The sequence below is a fragment of the Dipodomys merriami genome, unplaced genomic scaffold (genome assembly GCF_024711535.1).
Source record: "Dipodomys merriami isolate MVZ:Mamm:240054 unplaced genomic scaffold, mDipMer1.0.p SCAF_87, whole genome shotgun sequence".
Classification (NCBI taxonomy): Eukaryota; Metazoa; Chordata; class Mammalia; order Rodentia; family Heteromyidae; genus Dipodomys; species Dipodomys merriami.
In genome coordinates, this window is record NW_027206479.1 from 665,897 (window position 1) to 687,935 (window position 22,039).

General features: G+C 39.2%; 1 pseudogene; it reads right to left on the minus strand.

Annotated features, from left to right (window-relative positions):
- Positions 1 to 5,229: 5,229 nt before the first annotated feature.
- Positions 5,230 to 5,329, minus strand: LOC138820376 (U6 spliceosomal RNA; annotated as a pseudogene).
- Between the last annotated feature and the right edge of the window lie 16,710 nt (positions 5,330 to 22,039).

The following is a 22,039-nucleotide window of genomic DNA, read 5'->3' on the forward strand; positions in this document are numbered from 1 at the left end:
CGCGCCCAGAGTTCAGGCCCCATAACTAATTTTTAAAAAAAGAATCTAATTCCTTGATAAATCTAGGAACAGATCTGACTGAAATCAGTTGAATCACACTTTTCCTGCACAATGAAGGAATAGGTGCAGGCTACGAAAGCAGCTAGAGAAGGCAGGCTGATTGTATCTATGACAAAACTTTGTGGAAAATGGTATCGAGGATTACTTACTGGTATTCCACTTGCACTGGAAGCATGATGCTGAACTGTTGATTGGTGATTCTGAACTATTGCTTTGATCATTATATTCTCCAAGAGGAAAAAATGAAACAATTGATATCAAAGGACTACTAACACATTTTGACTTGTCATTAAGCATCTTCAATCATCAAAATCAACAGAAGACAATAGACAGGCTTACTTTTTTAGATGAAAACAAATGTCTTTTAAAAAAACACGGAATTGGAAGATGGCAGAGGAGAAGATAGAAGCTAAACAAGCTCTAAAATAGAAAGCAGTTTTAGAGTTGCAGTGAATAGTCCTAAGCCAGAGAATCACATCAAGAATGCCTTCATAGGACAGAGACTTAGGCCAGAGAGGGAAAATCCAGGCAAGGAGAAAGCTCTGAGCGCTTGCCAGCAGCCGCTGCCTCGGAAGCAAAAGTGGCAGCAGTGGCCTCAGTCGCCATACCTAAATCACAGAGAGTCTGGGAAGAAGGAGCCAGACAGGGCGGGTGAGCAGATTCTACTCAACACCAGCAAGAACCGACAAGGAACAGACATCTTCATCCTGCAGTTTGCAGACCAGAGACAACCCAGGAACCAAGACTCAGCGTGAGTAGAAGCCTGACATCCTCACTCTCCAACTCAGGCCTTGGAAGAAATCTAGAGTCATTTAGCATGTCACAAGAAACTAACTGACCTGGCAGACTCAGCTCCACCCAGGGAAAAACACCCAGCTAGGGCACCAGCCCCAGGAGTGGCTTTCTTCACTGGATAATCAGAGCCATAGGCTGCTCCTCCCTCTAGCAGCCTTGATAATCAATTGAAATTCAGTAAACAGAAACTCTGAGAATGGCTCCAGGCTGAGTGCTGTGAGTTTCTCACAAACCAGCCCCCGGGAAAAGCTACTGTTTGCTGAAAGGCCTCAACTCTACCCAGAACCTAGCCTCATCACAACATCTCCAAACATGAGGAAAAAGTCATATCCCTCTTTTGTGATACTCAAAGGAGATCTGCCTAACAATGAACTAACCTGAGAAGAGGATCACAAAACCCTGGGTAAGGCAGTGCATTTTTCTGCCTGTTCAAATTGACTTAATAAACTAACCAAAGAAGTGAAGGATCTCTATGATGAAAACTTTAAAAACTTTAAAAAGTTAATCAAGGGGCTGGGAAGGTGGCTCAGTGGTAAAGCGCTTGCCTTGCATGCCTGAGGCCCTGGGTTCGATTCCTCAGCAACACATAAGCAAAAAGAAAAAAGCCGGAAGTGGTGCTGTGGCTCAAGTGGTAGAGCGCTAGCCTTGAGCTGAAGAGCTGAGGGACAGCGCCCAGGCCCAGAGTTCAGGCCCACGACCGGACCCCAAAAAAAAAAAAAAAAAAAAAAAAAAGTTAATCAAAACAGAACTTAGAAAATGGCAAAAACTCCCATGCTCCGGGATTGGAAACATTAGCATCGTGAAAATGGCAATACTTTTCAAGGCTATCTACAAATTCAATGTGATACCTATCAAAATTCCAACCTTGTTCTTGAAGGAAATAGGAGTGGCAGTCCAAAAATTCATATGGAACAGTAAAAGACCCCGAATAGCAAAAACGCTCTTCAAAGGAAAGAACACTGCTGAAGGAATATCAATACCAAATATCAAACTCTACTATAAAGCCATAGTAATCAAAACAGCTTGGTACTTGAACAAGAACACACCTCAGGACCAATGGAATAGAATTGAAAACCCAGAAATGAACCTACACTCCTATAGCGAACTAATATTTCAAAAGACAACTAAAAAATTAGAATGGAAGAAAGACAGCCTCTTCAATAAATGGTGCTGGAAAAATTGGTTAACTACTTGTAGAAAACTAAAGCTAGAGCCTTATCTACCACCCTGCACCAGAATCAACTCCAAATGGATCAAAGACCTCGGAGTCAAAGCAGACACTCTGAAAACATTACAGGATGGAATAGGGGAAACCCTAGATCTCTGGCGCAGGCCTACATTTTCTTAATAGAGACCCAGAAACACAAGAAATCAAAGAAAGATTGAACAAATGGGATTGCATGAAGTTGCAGAGCTTCTGCATGGCAAAGGACATAGCCAGGAAGATCTATAGAAAGCCAACGGATTGGGAGAAGATCTTCACAAGCTATACAACGGACAAGGGTCTCATATCTAAAATATACTTGGAACTCAAAAAATTAAATCCCTCAAGAGCAAATCCTCAAAGAAACAACTGCCCAATAAATAAGTGGGCTAAAGACTTAAAGAGAAACTTCTCTGAAGAAGAAAGATGGATAGCCAATAGACACATGAAGAAATGCTCAAGTTCCCTAGCCATAAAAGAAATGCAAATCAAAACAACATTGAGATACCACCTCACCCCAGTTAGAATGGCAAAAATCAAGAACTCTAACAACAACAGATGCTGGAGGGGGTGTGGACAGGAGGGAACCTTATTTCATTGATTGTGGGAATGTAAACTTGTTCAACGACTTTGGAAATAGTATGGAGGTTCCTCAAAAGACTCCACATAGATCTCCCCTATGATACCCAGCAATCCCACTTTTGGGCATTTACCCAAATGTTTACAAACAAGACCACACTAAAGCTACCAGCACAACTATGTTTATTGCAGCATTATTTACCATAGCTAAGTTATTGAACCAACCCAGATGCCCCTCAATATATGATTGGATCAAGAAAATGTGATATATATACACAATGGAATTCTATGCCTCCATCAGAAGAATGACATTGCCCCATTTTTTAGGAAATGGAAAGACTTGGAAATAATTATATTAAGTGACGTAATCCAAGCCCAAAGAAACATAGGTCCCATGGTTTCCCTTATTTGCAATATCTAGTATATGTATGAGTCAAGCAGAAAAGCTCAGATTAGGTGAAGTTAGGAAAATGAACCCTAAGATATGTATTTAAATGTTTATTTTTCTTTCATGCATTTGTTTTTAACGTATTTATAAGATTATTTCTTTGTTGCTTTGTATGTCCCTCCCCATAGTATAACCCCTGCTTTCACTGTATTTGATGTCAGCATCATTTGTGGAGGGAGAGGGGAAAAACAAGTCATTTAAATAAGGATACAAGTGGACCTGTTGCCACAATGAGAAGTACATGTTGTCACGTCGAAAATGAACTTTGCAACTTTAGTTGGGGAGGGGAAGGATTGGGTAGGGAGACTAGGGGAGGCTGGGAAGGGATGGGAAATGTAAACAAAGGATGAGGCTACAATGCTTGATAAGAAATGTTATCACTATCTTCCCATGTAATTGTAAACCCTCTGTACAGTATTTTCACAATAAAAAAAAAAAAAGAAAAACAAGGTATTTAAGTAGTCATGCAAAGGACTTCTATTTTACTACTGCATTATACATTTTTTTCTAATGTTGAGTACCAATAAATAATGGATGTATTAGAAAGCTCTTAAAGCTCATATATTGAATAGTAAGTTCTCTTACACTATATCATTGTATTTCCCAAATCATTTACATAGAAGGCATTGTTTCCTATTTTCTCATGCCTAGAATAAGCTGCACATGAAGATACCACTGGTCCTCATTTTCAGTCTGTGCATTTGAATACAGAGGAAAGTCTTTCCTCTGCTCTCTATCAATTCCCTACTCTCCAGTTAGAATAATTTAAAATAGTAAAAATGAAAAAACAGAAAATAAATCATGGTGAAAAAACATGCAGGAAATTCACCAGATTTTTCTGACCAGTTCAACCAACGTGAACTATTCAGGAAATACATGGACACCTAATTCCCACTGGTACTCAATGTCTCTTGTTAGGCAATTCTGATGAAGACCATCAACTAGATGAAAACGTGAGGAATGGTATCAATTGCAAGAAAATAATGGAGAAAAATGCAAGCAAATTTCTTCTTTGGGCTTACTGCAGTTCAGAGAATACTTTTCAAAAAGGTCACTCATATGAATACCAGGGATGAGGATAAGTATACCCCTCATCATCAGGAAGCCTAGAGTGGACATGTAGACATTGTCCATGAGTTGGTAGGTCAAGGCAGATATTCATGCAATAACTGTGAATGGTTTGGCACCCCTGCATAGTACTTATATATGGATTAATACCAGAATGGATTCTTTCTTAATTCATCATGATGCAGATACCAATCTCCAAACTAAAGGCCTCTTGACCCCCTTGCATCTTGCTGCTGGGAATAGAAATAGCAAGGATATGCTGTATCTCCTTCTGTTGAACCATTATTTCAAACCGGGTCTGAAGAACAACTTGGAAGAAACTGCATTTGATATTGCCAAAAGGATAAGTATGTATCACTACCTCTTTGAAGTTATGGAAGGCTGTACAAATTATTCTCCTACATAGTAATGGTTTGGTTAATTTCTTAAATGACAAAAGTGCCATTCCATCTTTTGTGTCCCTACAAAATATTTTCATAATAAAAAGCAACAGCAATATCTTAATTTAAAAATTCATGGATTCCATGGTATTCTTCCATGTGAATTGCCTCACTTTGATGTCAAAATGTATTCAAGAGTTCTTTGTAAGCATCTATAATGATTTCTGCAGAGTTTGTGTTTTTTTTTTTTTTAATTTTACCTTATCTGTTGAAATGAATAGTATAGAAACTAAAGTTATTCCTGGTGCTTGTCTGAAAAAAAGTATATCAAAGTTTGTGTAAAGTCCATAATCTATTTCATTATCTTCTAGATATAATACTTTAAAGTCTACATTTTTATAATATATAGGTTCATTAATAAATGTCTCCTTTCAGATTACATTCCATATAGAAAAAGTTAAGATTCCTTTTTTCCTAGGTCCTTATAGTATTTTATTTCTTTGGGATAAGATGATAATATTATCTAATTTCAAGTTTTGTAAAGGTTATGCTATGTAAGAGCCTTTGTAAAGTGAAGATTTAATACACTGATGTCAAACTAACCTTTAATTCTATGAATTACATGTATTGTTACACTTGTATTTTTGTAATCAACTTTTTAATAACTGCTTTTCATTTCTTTCATTTGAAGAATGAAAAATATGGAATAGTTCACGAATTTTTTTATCATCCTTCTGCAAGTGCCATGTTAATCTCTGTATTGTTGTCATTTGGTTAGGCCTGCTGCTGAAGCATGTAGTATCCTCTAAATTTAAGTAGTTAATGATGCAATCTTTATACAGGCATATATCCTTGGTTGCCTATTTGTAACAAGGAGCCCTTATTGTTCCTAAAATGCTATTGATCTTATTTCTCTAAATTTCTGTGTATAGTGGGAAAAACTTACATTGTTTGGTCGATTGCTCACATTTGCAATTTTTGTCAATGACTATTTTGTTGTTTTCATTTTAAATTTGATCATATTTTGAAGTCTTTATAGCTAAGTCCAAAGGTGATGCCTTTTCAAGTACTCACTAATCAACTGAGTTAGCTTTGTGGAGCTAATGGATTCAAAGGAAGTTTTGCTTAAGAGCTACTTCTAAACTTCTGCAGCTTAAAAGTTCGCAAAGAAGTCTCACTGGCACAAATGTCTTCCTGACGCTTTACCCTTCTCCCATGTAGAAACAAACCAACCAGAATATCTTACCCTGACAGCATAGATTGTCTTACTGGAACAAAACTAATCTTAGTTACAAGGGTCCATAGAGCGATTAACAGTTCAGACCGAATTGTTCAGAATAGAAGGTATTTTATCAAAATACAATTGTTTATTATACCTATCATTTCAAAAGTAGCTAAAGCCAAGAAGGTGAAAAAATTGTTCGTATGCATGATTACCTAATATCCTGGTCTGTCTACCATCCAACCAGGCAGGAACTTACACTACTGACTTTCTATCACCAAATATTTCCATAAAACTTGGAGAAGTCCATAGGTTTCTCCTCGATATTAGGCTTAAATTATTAATGTTTTAATCACAGTGTTTCCTCTTGCCTCCAGGCTTACAAATGGTAAAGTTTTAGGTCTAACTCTACCAAAAACTGAGGTAGAGATAATGGAATAATACTTTAAAACAGAGTTGCCATTGATACCCTAACCACAACAGAACAATGCATAACAATTTCCTATATTATACGTACTTATATATTTTATATTTCTATGTGCTGATCTTAAATTTCTAGAATTGCTAGAATTAATTGATAATTTGACAAATAAATTGAAATTTATTCCCATAAACAAATTGGAATATAAATACTTAGGTTTAGAATATATATTAGAATAAAAAGTATCAAAGCAATGTCTTCGTTATAAACTTGTGATACCTTCTAAGTGTTCTAGGTCTTCTGAATTCACATTGTAAAAAAAAACCAGTATTGTTTTCCTCTAATCTATAAGATATTTTACACTGCTGCTGTGTTTATTGTGTTAACTCGCTGGACCCAAAGTGTTTTTCTCCATATTTCTGAAGCATTCTTACTGATTATACCCAAATTTTGCTGATATGATGTGTAAAAACTATTATTCTTCTGTAGCACCCACAGGTTTGAGGATACCAAGTCCCAGTTATTTCATCATCATATAACAAGGGCAAGACTTCTGACTTTGGCCCATGCAACATGCTAACGGAAAGTAATTGAAGACCCATCTCAATTTCTAATTTCCTATAATATTTCAGGGCCCCAATTCCTTGTAGGAATTAGTAGTAAGCAATTGTGAAATGTAAGGCAACTTAAAATGAAAGATGAGATCACAAAATATAAGAGAAAGTACTGTAGTTCAAACTTTCAATTTACAGATGACCAGCCCATATGAGTAAACAAATTCACAAATGTCACAAATTATTTTTATACCCCTCTCCTAATGATAAATGAAAGATTTCAGTCCAGCGTAAGTAGGCCAAAAATAATTACTGGAATGATAGATCCATAATTGTTCTACCAAGGCTAGGAAATCTTGACTTAGAAGTCAAATATAATTTAGAAAATCATTAATTGAGAAGATCCTTAGTGCTTCAAAACACTGGTACTTCAAGAAAACTTAGTTCTGTATTATAAAAATGTTGTCATTCTCAAACCAATGATAACCTACATTTAATCTTCTGAAAGTATATTCCTTTTCCAATAAACTTTTAAAAATGTTATTCACCAAAATAACACTTGACAAGTAGATAATAGTGACATTAAAAGTGTTTCAAGTGTAGGAATCAAGTTACAATAGAGATGATTTATTTACCCAGCATAAATGCCCAGTAAGTTCAACCATTCATTAAAGTGTAGAAATAGTATCTCCCACCATTTGCGTTGCTCAGTAGGTGCCTTCCAGAAATGTGTTAAATAGATCAGCCTTCCATGATTCAAACCCAAATATTAGCTAATAAAGTAAATTTCTTCACATAAGAAGGTACATTTTAAAGTCACTAATAGTTGCCTTATCATGTGTTGCCTTATCATATGGTTTCCCTATCTGTCTAACATAGTAAGGAATATGATTTTAAGTTTTGCATATGGTTAATCATCAGAGATGTGACAAACATAAAATCTGTCTTCTATTTCTATCATATTCCTCTACTGTAGTAAAAATTAGTTTTTTTCTTTTTCCAAAACTTAGAGGTAGTAGAAAATATCATCCCATGTAAAATAAAATAATCACACACCATTGTACAAAGCCATTTATAAAAGCTGGTAGTTAGGTATAAATTCTAAACGATTTTTAAACTTTCTTGTTGACTAAAGATTAATCTTCCAAAAAGATGAGAATAAAATCATATCTAGGTGCTTCACATCTCCAGTCTTGCAAATTCTTATTGCAGTTCAAGTACATGCAGGATTGAAACTCCATGGAATGTAGGAATGTATATAAACCTTTCAAATTCTAAACAGTTTAACAGAATGACTATCAGGAAGTTGAAACCAGAAAGGATTAATTATAAAGACATAAAATGAATGAAAAATGGAAAATGGGCAAGTACAGCTAGAATACTAATGTACACAAGTAATAAAGGAAGTTGTAAATCTGAAATAAATCTTGGAGAAAGGGTTGGTTCAGATTGATAGAAGGAATGACTCTGAACCAGGAGCATTTGATGGACATATTTAATTGTAACACACTTGCACAACCTTTTGAAATTCAGTTAAAAACACAACTACAAATAAAAACACACAATAATCACAACCAAACAACAATCTCTATAGTGTATGTATATGACCTCACAATATTTTAAGCAGTTAATGAAGGGCAGTCTTTGGAAAAGCAAACAAAGCTGTTCAAAGAATGCAGTTCGGGGTAGGGAAGAATTTTGAACAGATATAAATAGATTGTCAAAGGTTATAAATCATTTACAGGTGCTGCAAATATTTTCTTCTATGAGTATTCTTTGTCTGAAGTGGTTACTCCAGTCCTCAGCCACACTTGATAGCTTGTGAATATAGAATGGAAGAAACAAGATCAAGAACCCATTACACCACTGGAGAGAAAACAGGCCTCTATGGTTTCTCTCATTTCTCTTCACTACTCTTTTCTCATACTTTTAATAAAGTCAAGTGATTTTGAATTATATCTTTCCTTCTTTTTCAGAGAATTACTGTTTGGTAATTAAATGACAATTCACAAATTTTGATGTCTTTTTTGTTTTTAAAGAACTTTGAATTTAAATTCCACTGCAACCTTGTTTCACACAGTGAGAGTCCATTTCCTGGGTAAGGACAATTCTCAAGGGAACCTAAAGGATTTACTGCAAGGTTTGTGAGATTTGTTTGTTAATGTGAAAATAAGCCATATTCACTCACATTGCTCCCTCTCAGCTAAGTCTCCATGGATTTCTTTGCATGAAAGCCTATTTTCCCAGGTAACTTTAAATTTTCTTGATAGGCTAAGTTGTTAAAAAGTTTGAACAATTAAAATTTACCTTTCATAAAATTTAAAACTCTTTTGAAATTCTTTTATCAGAATCGCGAATTCACCAATCCTAATTCCACCTTTACCATCAAAAACAGTTCGCATGTGTTTTCATGATATAGTGTCCATGAAACTATTATTTTTCAGTGGCTTTGTTATGCGTATATATGACCATATAAGTTGATGCTGAGCAAAATGAACTCCAAGATATGGAGAGATATTTATTTGTGGTTGTTGTTTTTGATGTACTACGTGATTTCTATTTTCTTTGAGATTTTCTCCTATGGTTTATCCCCTGCTGTGTTTGATTTTGGTACCCTGTGTATTGTGTATACATTTACCTTAATTTGGGAAGGGGACAGGAACAACAAAATGGTGAAATAAAGGACAAAGGGCAAACCAATGCAATAGCAATACTCACAAGACAATAAGTTGGAAATGTACATTACAACTTGTGAGGGATATTGGGGTGAAGGAAAAATTGTGAGAAAAATTAGAGAGGGCATAACAAGTTTGAAAAGTTATGTATTCACTACCTTACAATGGCTGTAACCCCACAACACATCATTTTCACATTAAAATTAAATTATAAAATAAGCTGATGAAATAAAATTTCACTGTTTTGGTATTGTAAATATTATTCTTTATGTAGTATTTTTTAAAAAATAAGTATTATTTGGAATCTAATTTGAATTATTTACCTCTTCTTTATCAGAGGGTAATCAACTTGAATGATTTCCAACTAGATAATTTTTTCACAATATACTTGTCAATATTTTGAAAATAGAATAAATTTAGTACTTTCTTATAGTAAAACAGAAAACAGTTTAATTCTATGGAAACCCATAACTTTTTAAAGTAAATAAGTTGTTAAGAGGACAGAATGTATGTGTTCTTCAAAATTCCTATGATTAATAACTACTCATTTTCAAATTCTGAACATTCCGTACCTGAGAGATTCAAAATTTACCTGTTTGCATGTTTTGTAATTCTGCAATAGATGCATTTTCCAATGGGGTGTTACAGACTGAGAAGTAAACAGAAAAAGAGCCACATTCTGGTATAGGATAAAACTATGAAGCATGTTATAATTAATTCTTCAAGTGTAGCAGTTGGTTCTCAGATTAAGCTATTATTTCTATGACCATCAATCACAAGATTTATGCCATAAAGTCATCCTAGAGCAACAGTTTCCAACTTGTAGGGTGCACCTCAAAATTCCCTTAATTCCCATCAAGAATAGCTAATCTCCATTGTGAGAATACACTGCACCTCTGCTAATGTGATGCCCTCCGTGTTCTGGAAAGAACACCACAATAAACTGTGTTGCATCATTTTTCCTCCACTGATATTCTTGCAAATATTATTTATATTCATACTTTTTTAACTATCATACATAATCAGGATGCTAAGGTTGGAAGATTACAGTTCAAAGCCCACTGAACTAGGCCCTGAGAGGAGACTCGAGCTGGGACAGCTTCTTTACAGTTTTTGTTTTTGTTTTAGGGATTATAGAAAAAGAACAAAATCCTTGGCTTCAACCAGCCCAGTTCTTGGAATGAAAAGAATGCCTCTAGGTCCCCCTCCCCTTAAGAACTTAACCCATGTTTGTTCTGTTAAGGACTAACCAGTTAAACAGATAGCCAGTAATCCAGCTCATGCTGGCATGCTGGCTACATCCCGAGTTTACTATATACAGTCTGCCTTTTTCACATGCTTATGTTAAACTCCACTAAACTCCTTTGTGTATGTTTACCTCAAGCTCCGCTTTATCACTGAATTCGTGAGTCATTTAAACCAAAAGTGATAGGCTGGTTTAAACAGCCATTATGTGACAAAGTGTAACTTCATTGGCCACCTGCGTGTGGTCTGGTATGACTGCAATCGTTTGGGTGCATGAAAATCTCATTGGTCGCCTACTTGACCAGGCTTCACCTTGTGATTTTTGCCTTTAAAAACCTAAGCACGTGGGCCACTAGGGGTCGCAGTATCAGCTCCTGAGCCTGTGCTGCGGCCCTGGCTGGTCAGTGTAGGAACCTTCTCAATAAAGTTGCTTCTTTAATAACAACTTTGTTGCGGTGGGCTCAGTCACTCCGGACGACTAGGTGGGCTTGCCTGCCTGTGTAGGGGTCTTCCTACTACACCACTCAGGCAGGAAGGTTCCCTAGATTCTTTTCTCCAATAAACTTCTCAGCAAAAGCCAGACAAAAGTGAGCTGAGGTTGAAGTGGTAGGGCACGAGCCTTGAGAATAAACAGGCTCAGAGAGAGTGTCCAGTCCCAGAGTTCAAGCCCTAGGAAAAACCAATAAAACAAAAACAAAAATAAAACAAATCCCAAATCTAGCATTTTTCTCATTGTGTACAGAGGCACGTAATTAAGGAAATTGCTTCCTATGTTACATACAGGTTGAAGAAAGAAGATGTCACACAATTATTCTCTTCATACCATGTTATACCAAAGCCTCAAAAAATTACCCTTTTTCTAAATGTATAAATTAATTTCATCCATTTGTTGGCAACTCTGTCTACATTATTCACATTATCATTTTATACATGAGCTGTTGGAATTATCTATTAACTGAGTTCTAATTATAGAAACGACTTGTACATCTCATTGTTGCAATGGGTCCACCTGTAACCCTAGTTAAACAATTTGTTTTTAGAGAATATGTCCAGCAAAGAATCCATAACTTAACTCTACAAAAGTAGGTGCACTGAATCATTTTGGAATTAATTTTGTTTTCTTGGGAAGTTTATCTTGTCGTTCCTTTTGGGTAAACTTAAAGTCATATTTCACTTTTTTATTGGTTGTGGAGCTTGAACTCTGATCCTGGGCACTGTCCCTCAGGTCTTCAGTTCAAGTTGAGCGCACTACCACTTTAGCTACAGCACCACTTCCGATTTTCTGGTGGTTAATTGAAGATTAGGGTCTCATGGACTTTCCTGACAAGGCTGGGTTTGAACCACAATCCTCTGGTCTCAACCTCCTGAGCAATTTGATTACAGATGTAAACCACCAGCACCCATTTCATATTTGCATTTATGTGCACTGAATGACACTGTATAGGCAAAGAATGGAAATTTTAACCAAATGATGACATTGCAGCTTTTCAGAAAAATTGAGGTAGCAGTAAATATGTCCTCCTTTTCCATTTTGTTACATTAATGAGTCATGAGCTATGGGACTCTTACATTAGCATCCTGTGACATCTGTATAGGTGTATTTATAATCAGAAAATGTTCATAGAGAAATATAGAAAGACTAAGACTTTTAGAAAACAAAGGAGATAAGGTGTGAAAGAACAGCATAGAAGGAGATACATTTATCACGCAGAGATTAAGAACTAGCCTAAGAGACTTAGAAAAGCCTAGTTGACAACTAGTTCTTCAATAACCAAAAATGGTTCTCTAGACCAGTTTCTGGTATACATTAGTTACTATCGTTTATTCCTTCCATCTGGAGTTATTCCTTATTTTCTTTCACAACTATTAATTAGCCTCTGCCTTTTTGGTGCCAAAACTGACCAAAAAGATTTCAAAATCACACTTAGACAATTTTTCACTTCGTGATTAGCAGTGATGGCAGAAAATCTTGGAATCCTTGAATTTCCAGAATTAATCTTCAGCTGACATCTAAGCACACTCCTGCCATTAATTGCTGTGACTTAAAGAACAAAATTTTTTCAACACAGTATCCTAACATAGGTATAGTACATGAATTAGGGTCTATTTTCAGGTGTCAGTATGGAAGGAGCAATTATATATTTCAAGTATGCATTCTTTATTTTCCATTTAATAATTTTTTTTGGCCTGTCCAGGGGCTTAAACTCAAGGGTAAGTAATTATTCCTGAGCTATTTTTTTCTCAAGGCTAGTGCTCTACCACTTGCATTCCTTCCAGTGTTTTTCTTTTTTATGTATTACTGAGGAATTGAACCCAGGGTTTCATGCATGCTAGTCAATCACTGTATCATGAAGCCACATTCCCAGAGCCCTAAATGACTTTCTTAAGAAGGCATTACATTTACATTCCATAACTATGTATCATAAGTTTAGCCAGGTGCTAGAAAATCATGTAGAAAGCAATACAATACAATAAGTCCAGTAAGCTGGATGGAAAATATATTTAATGGTCTAGCCAGGGCACAGTGGGGCTTACCTCAGGGAGCTGTTTCAAAAGTCTGAGCGATATAGCTCCTGACCCACAGCCCACCTCCAGAATGAGAGGGTCACCTTGGATTCCAGCCACATGATAATGCTAGGCCCCCTTCTCCAGTACCCATTCAACCAGTTCTTGTGAAAGAGAGAGAGAACAGTCAGAATTACAATTATGTCGGGTGCCGATGGCTCAGAACTCTAATCCTAACTACACAGGAGGCTGAGATATGAGGATCATGGTTCATAGCCAGCCCCGGCAGGAACGTCTATGAGACTATTATTTCCAAAGAACCACCAGAAAACAAGAAGTGGTGTTGTGGGCTCAAGTGGTAGAGCACTAGCTTTATTCTGAGGAGCTCAAGAACAGCGCCCATGCCTAGGCTTCAAGCCACACAACTGACAAGAAGTGGACTACCTGTCACAAGAAGTGGATTGAATAGCCTCCATTTTCCTAGGGAGGATGGTAGTGAAGTCATGCCGAACTTCCTGTGAAGTTGAAGTCATAAGTACTTCCCCTGGCTTCTCTGTACCTCGGCTTCCCCAGCTGCAAATCTCAGCACAGTGAAGCATCCCCTTCCTCATGGGGATAGGGTGATGATGAGAGAAATGTTTTGTTTCATAATCCCCACCTGTTGCACAATTAATAACTGGCCCCACCTGAACCCTTTCCGGGTATCTTCCTATCATTTGCTCACAGAATTGCTGAGAAACTTCTCTGAAGGCCACTCCCTCTGTGCCAAGCCCTGCTCCAGGGATCCTTCTGTTTAAATCCCTTGTTTCCTCAAAACTATTCTGTGAGGAGAATGAGGTCTGATGGTTGTGGCCCTACCCAGAGCTTCACCTCTGATCAAGAATGGGCTGCTGTGGACTAAAATTTTGGGATAATCCATCTAAATTGATAACTGAGCATGGCGCTACTTGTCTACCATCCCAACTACACGGGACCAGGCGTGGTGGAGCATACCTGTCCCAGATAGGAGGACCTCGATCCAGCCCAGCCAGAGCATATATTGAGTATCTGCTTCAGAAATGCCCAAGACAGAAAGGTGGCTCCTCAGAGCCAGGGAGAGGAAACAAGCAGGTGGTCATGGTGCCCCCAGAGGGGTGTCTGACCCCGGGTAGTGGTGATTTGGGGGCAGCCATTCAGCTGTGCTGCTGGGAGAAGGTGCTGGAGGCTGCTCCAGGTGGGTCAAACAGCAATGGCATCGGCATTGCAAACACATAGTAAGAGCAGAGAACCAGGGCCAGGGACCAGGTCAGGGCTTTAGGCGGGCTTGCAGTGCACCATTGGCTGAGGTTTGAAATCCCACACCTTGAGAAGGGGGGAAGGAAGCCGGGGTGAGGGCAGGCATCTCAATTTCCTACTCCAAAGTCGCTTGAGTCTCTTCTTCACCACTCAGCCACCTCTCCCTTCCTCAACTGCTGTTGAGTGTTGTAAACTAACAGAGGGAATCCCGGGTGCTACTGGGCAGGATGGAATGTGGGCGTAGCTACCATTCTTGTATCCCATTGGTCAGAAAGAACCATGAAAGAATGGGAGTGTGGCCAGAATCCTGTGATGAAAGCAGCATGGACGGAGACACGAAGAATTTCCCAGGGACCAATGTCCAATTTAGTTGGAGACGAGAGGGTGATCTGTTTTAGCTGGATGGCTGCACAGATTGTTGTGTCTGTCTGTGTGTTGCCAGTCCGGGACCTTGAACTCAGGATCTGGGCACAGTCTGTGAGCTGCTTTTTCTCAAGGCTCGCCCTCCACACTGGAACCCAGGGCTTCTGGCTTTGTTGACACTGAAGTTGGACAGGCGACTCAAGGACATTCCTGCCTAAGATGAGTTTGAACATGATCCTCCCATCACAGGTTGTAAGTATCAAGAAGGACTGCTGAGAGCCACGGTTGCCTGCCTAATCATTGGTCTTGCTGATATTCTTGGACAGACTGGTGAGTACCCTATCCCTAGGTTGAAGTGGTGGGAGCTGGAGCCCACAGTTGGAATCCTGGTCCTGCCACCTCCAAATGGCAGGAGATCCTAAGGAACTCATTCCTATCCATATGAATACCAATGGAATGTGATGTATGTCATGATTGAATGGACAGTTCTTGAATGATTCTAGGATAAAATTATACACAATTATATTATAGGACACTGATTGATTTTAGTTAATTCTTTATTAAGCATTTAAAAATCACATTCATAAAATGGAGGCATAATGAAATATTGAAGAATTGGGTCTCACATACTGCAAAGGTGCCATTTTTCTGCCAGGACTGGGATTGGAACTCATGGTCTTGGTAACTCTGTTGCACTGTGTGGGAATGGGAAGCTGGCCTCCTTGAAGTCAAGAAATTCAGGTCTGCTCCTTGGGCCTGAAATAGATCCCCACCACTAGAAAACATCCTATTCATGTACAATTTACATATATGATTTACATATATATATATATATATATATATATATATGTATTTATATGTTGACTCCATATTGCATTCAGTGTAGTTATTTTATTTTTTTGTTTTATCCATGTACTGACCTGTTATTTTATTGACTATTATTGAGCATAAAACATTGATTACATTGATTACACGGGATATATGTCTGCATATGTATTCCACTTCATACCTGACACCCAGGACTTTCACAGAAAAGGAAAAAATGTCACCATCATCTTCTTACTCCATGATTCATTTTTGGGAGTGCTGGCATCTGAACTCAAGGCATACAACCTATAAAGCCCAATTCATGAATGGGTGTTAGCATGCCATCCTGGGGCAAATTGAGCTGACAGGCTGTTCCCAGGACCTCAGATCAAGCACAAAGGGTTACCAAAATAAGAAAAGATTGACATGCAGATGGAAGTACGCTAATAAATATATATCTTTATAGAGTATCAGAGATGCCTTTACATTATTAATTATATAGACTACATTCTTACCAATTCCTGGGTATTAATACTCCGTCCATGTAATTAATGTAATTTAATTAATTAATTGTATTCATCCTTAAATTATTAATGAAATCAGTGTTCTGATATTATTGTGTTCCTTTAAGTAATAATATTCTTTCAAAGCTTAATATTAAATGAAAGCTTAATATTAAATGAAACCAATAAGCATCCTGAAATGAAGCTGTCTAATTTTATAGGAGCATCGTTTATGATCAATTCATTCAACCGTGACATTGACAACATTCCATTGTTAATCTTATGAATGGCAACCATTTTCTTAGTATCTCATGCCATTGGTTGGTGTCAGGATGGGGATTCCAAATCAGGGCCTATGTAGCAATGCAAGGTGAAGTACCCTTTGCATCAGTGTCATTCAGACCCATGAGGGTCACCATGCAAAGGAAGAAAACAGAAAAAGGCCCTATTTTTTCTGTGCATTGCTTTCCCTGCAAGGCCTGGCGGTCTAGGATCCCAGGAGGAGCTGTAGATCTAGTGGTTGCACCCCAGGGTAGGGTGATCAAAGCTGAGGCAGAGTTGCAACGACCTGAGTTCAAGCGCCGTATTGAGAAAAATAAAATATAAACATTTAGCTCCCTGACTTGCAATTCACGCTGCTTATTCTTCCAGGCTTTGGATTTGAACTCAGGATCTGGGTAAATCTGGAGCAATGTGGATGAAGTGGAAGATCACCATACTTGAAGATAAGAAACTCATGCCTGTTCACTAGTCCTGAATTCAAGCCCCATTCCTGGAAACATACTATTTAGATACATTGTAAAGATAGGATTTATACGTACCTATAGATGCTCAGTCCATACATGTTTGGTGTGGTTGTTCTTGTATTTTTTGTTTTATTCATTTATTTATCATTGATTATACTGTGATAAAACCCCTTTCATTTATTACATTGATGACATCTTATCACAGAGCATCTAGATTTATAGAAACATTCTCCATCATACCAGGATTCTCAGAGTCACCAGGATATTCAGAGAAAAGGAAAACAAGTTTCACACTTGGCTTCTTACTCCACGATCCACTTGTTGGTAGTGCTGGGATCTTAAATGAGGGTTTAGTAGGACCAATTGACCAATAAGTCAAGGTGATCACACTATCCTGTGAGCAACTAATGACCTACGCCATTCCCAGGATCTGACATTGATCAATAGGGTGGTCCACTATATTCATAAGTTCATAATTTAAACATACGATCTATATTGACATACTTGTGTGTACAGCATCTTGTGTCCAGTGAACTTCTTCTCCTTATTTTGTATCTACTTCATGAAGGTATTGTGTATTTTACTAAGTATTGTGACAGGATGACATTTATGACAACCTGTTCCCATGGTTATAGGGTTGCCTATGAATTCCCCTTCCTAGTTGATATTCAGAACTTTCACGGGAGAGGAAAACCTGTGCAACAACTGGCTTCTGACATCAGGATGAATCTTTTGTTAGTGCTGGGATTTGAACTCAGGTTTGTATAGCTCTGTTGCACTGAGGGAGAAGGGGAAGCTCACCATCCTTGAAGACTAGAATGTCAGGCCTGGTCCAGGGCCTGATTTGAAACCCCAGTACTCGACAAAATAGCAAGCCCACCTTTTTTAAACATAGGATCTCTCTTTACCTACAGGTGTGGTATGCATCTTGCATTCAGTGTAGTTATTCTTTTTATTATTTGACTTATTCATGGATGTATTGTGTATTTTATTGAGTATGGTGACAGATATAACTGTGCTGACATGGATGACAACGTGTTTCCATGGCTATAGAGTTGCTTATATAGCATTTTCCATTCTCAATGAGACCCAGGACATTCACGGAACAGGAAAACATGTGCAACCCTAAGCTTTTCACATCAGAATGAATCTTTGGCAGTGCTGTAATTTGAACTCAAGGCCTAGCAGGCCCAATTGGTGAATGGGTCATGGTGAGTACATGACCCTGTAAGCCACTAAGGAGGTAGGCCATTCCGGGGACCTGAGATGGAGTCCTGGTGGGGGCCAATATTGTCATAAATTCATAATTAAACAAAGGATCTCTATTTCCAAACATGGGTGGCAACATCTTGCGTTTGGTGTAGTCATTCTCTCTTTATTTTGTGTCTTATTCATTGATGTATTGTGTATTTTCTTGAGTATGGGTTGACAGATATAACTGTGGTGAACTGGATGACAACCTATTCCCATAAGTATAGAGTTGCCTATACCTTCTCTATCCTAGCTGAGACCCAGAATTTGCACAGCACATGAAAACAGGTGCAACAACTGGCTTCTCACATCAGGGTGAATTTTTGGCAGTGCTGGGATGTGAACTCAAGGCCTAGGAGGCCCAACTGCCCAATGGGTCCAGTTGATCACACCAGACTGTGAGCCAGGAAGCAGCTGGGCTGTTCCCAGGAACTGAGATCGAGCCCCAGGGAGACCAAAATAGTCCTCAATGCAACATTGAAATATGGGATGTAAATTCACATCCGTGAGTGTACTGCATCATATATTAATTGTAGTTATTGTCTTTATTTTGTATGCTATTCATGGATATATTGTGTATTTTCTTGAGTATATGATGACAGGTATAACTCAGCTGACATGTATAACAACTTATTTCCCTGACCACACGGTGGCCCATGCATTCTCCATCCTAGCTGAGACCCAGGATTTGCACAGGAAAGGAAAACAGTGGCAACTATTTGCTTGTGACATCAAGATGAATCTTTTGGCGGGTCTGGGATCTGAACTCGGGCCTAGCAGGCCTAATAGGTGAATGGGTCCACATGAGCTCACCAGCCTGTGAGCCATGAAGAAGCTAGGCATTCCCAGTACAAAGAAATAATCTTATAAATATGTTAGAAACAATTGCAAGAAAGAAAAAAACCATTTAAATACTTATATTGGGGTTAATTTCACCTATTATATTGATCTGGTTTAATCAATTCTCTGCCTTCACTACCAGATTATTTGAAGAATACATAAGAAAATTGCACTGAGAAGTGATTTAGAGAATTAATTCATATGGTTTACTTTTAATTTTTGTGGTAAGTACTTGGATTCAAATTCAGAGCCTTGCATTTGCCAGGCAGGCATCTGACCACTTGAACCATGCCATATCCAGCTATTTTTTTCTTTGATTGTTTTTGAGAAAGAATCTTGTATTTGTTTATTCCTAGGCTACATGGATAGTGAACTTCCTAGTTTTATGTTCAAAATAGGTAGGATGACAGCCAAACCTTGGCACACCCAGCTTTTATTGATTGAGATGGAGGTCTCTTGTATGTTTTCCAGGTTGACGTTGAACTGCAACTATGGACATTTCCATTTTCAGAGTAGCTAGGATTATAGGTATAAACCACCTCATTTGACTTATTATATATGTTTACGAAAATTCTGAGAGTATGAGAAAATCCTCTAGAGTTACTAACCATATCCAGATTCTAGGTGATACACTAATGATGATTCTGTCAAAAACTTTTTGACATTATTCTGACAAACTTTATTTATTTATTTTTTTTTTTTTGCAAAATACCATACAGAGGGGTTACAATTACATGGGCAAGGTAATGAGTACATTTCTTATCAAGCATTGTTGCCTCCTCCTGTTTCCCCTTCTCATCCTTTCCCATCTCCCCTCTCCACCCCTGCAACACCCTGCCCCTGGCAAAAGTTAAGTTCCTTATTGGACATTGTTGCTACCGCCTCGACCAGCAAGGAAGATGCGACACCGGACTCTTCTCTCTGCAGTTTATTCAGGACCTTTGAGTAATCTTCTGACCCCAACCCTGGGGAGAATTCCCCACATCCTTAAGTACCCGCTGGGTAGCCAACCCTGATACGCCACGTGGGAACCACCAATAGGTTCAGGTGTGTGGAAGCAAGCCAGATTCTTTGTCTTAGCCATATAAGGAGTTGTTTACCACGAGAGCACTCGCCATCGGGAAGGTGGAGGGCGGAAGCCGGCGCCATCTTCCAGGTGCGGCCCCTAGCAGCTCTCTACAGTTCCCCCTTTTTTGTTTAAAGAACACAGATGAGAACAGAGGTCTGATCCCTGTTGTGCAATGCAAGGACTGCATACAAGCCTTCTCCCAGAGGGTAACTTCTCTAGGGATGACTCAGCCTGTCCATTGATTCGTTTTTCACAAGGACGGGAAAAGGCGAATCGAACCCGTGTGCAATCAAACATGCTCTCCTCGAGGGCAAAACTCATGCCTCTCGACTGCAGTACTTTGGCTTTGCAATCTGTGTTCATTGTTTTAGGGTGGCAAGCCACGCTTGGGGGGACTGACCTGCTCCAATGACTGTAAAGGCTTGGTTAATCATGGCTGCACTGCAATGCTGAGAACCTCTAATTTGGCAAATGCACCACAGACATACCAAGGAGGCTAACACCAGGAGTCCTGTCAGGGCTCCCAAACCCGCCGCCTCCTTGAGATGATTCATAGCAACTGAGATCCAAGAAGATAAGCCCTCCGCCAATCCTGCATCCACTCAGGTCGAGTTCACCATGACGATGGCAACCCTGAGCTGTTCCATCAGGCTGTCGAACTCCCCAGTTCAATTACCTAAAAGATAACTAGACAACTGTTTAGACAAATTTGCAGCGTTTTTTAAATAGTTTTTTTTTTTTTTTTCTGGGCCTGAACTCTGGGCCTGGGCGCTGTCCCTCAGCTCTTCAGCTCAAGGCTAGCGCTCTACCACTTGAGCCACAGTGCCACTTCCGGCTTTTTTCTTTTTGCTTATGTGGTGTTGAGGAATTGAACCCAGGGCCTCAGGCATGCAAAGCAAGCACTCTACCACTGAGCCACCTTCCCAGCCCCTCTTCTTCTGGGTTAATTGCACCACAGCAGCAGCTAATCCAGCATTAGTTAGTGGTCCGCCCAGCTCTCTGCAAACTCTCATCCATGCTTCTAGTCCCCTATTCTTATATGGGGTTATGGCGGCTCTGCATTCCTTAGTGCACTGCTCGTAAACAAGCTGTTTAATTAATGGCATGGCTGTGTCTGGGTCACCAAAAATTCTGCCAGCGGCCTCGACCATACGGGCAACAAAGTCCGAAAACGGCTCCATAGAGCCCTGCAGGATTTTGGTGAGATTGCCACTCACCTCGCCTTTATTTGGTAAGGCCTTCCATGCCTTTATGCCAATTTTATTGATTTGTTCATAAACTTGAACCTGGTAGCCTATCTGCTGATTGGCGAATCTCCCCTGTCCAAGCAGCATATCTCTGTCCCAAGCTGGGTTTCCCCCAGCCTGATTGGCCGCAGCCTCTTCACTAGCAAATTCAATCAAAAAGGCCTTCCAATCTAAATACTGACCTGGGCTCAAACAAGCTCGTGCAAGCCCACTCCAATCACCGGGTGTCATGCAATGTCTGTTTAGGGCCTCCACCTGGGCTACAGTAAAGGAGGCTGTGATTCCGTATGTCCTCACAGACTCAGCTAAAGATTTTATAACCTTAAAATCTAAGGGTTCATGATACCGCTGTCCCTGTGGATCCTGAAATATTGGACAGGCTAGATGTAACTCGGTTCTGACCGCTTTCCACACGCCTGGGCTGAAAGAACAGCCAAGGCTGCCACTTCCGGGGTACTCCGCATAGAGCGGAGGGGCCGAAGGTGTGGGGCGGTGCACGGAGGGCGTGCATTCGTCTTTATCTGGGTCCTCTCTCTCCTTCCCTTTCCTCCTCTTTCTTATCTTTGTTTTTTCTATTTGTTCTATGAGTGATTGTAGTTCCTCTGAGTCTGTAGACTCAGAGGTCTCTAGTTCGGCAAAATCGGGGTATAACCCCCCCCCTGCTCTCCTCCTTTTCGCTGTCTGCCCTTTCCGATCTTTCTTCCTGCAGCATTTCTAAGGCGGCCTGACCATTCTCTACCGCCTCACTGCAACGCTGGTCCTCGAGACAGCCTCTTATCAGT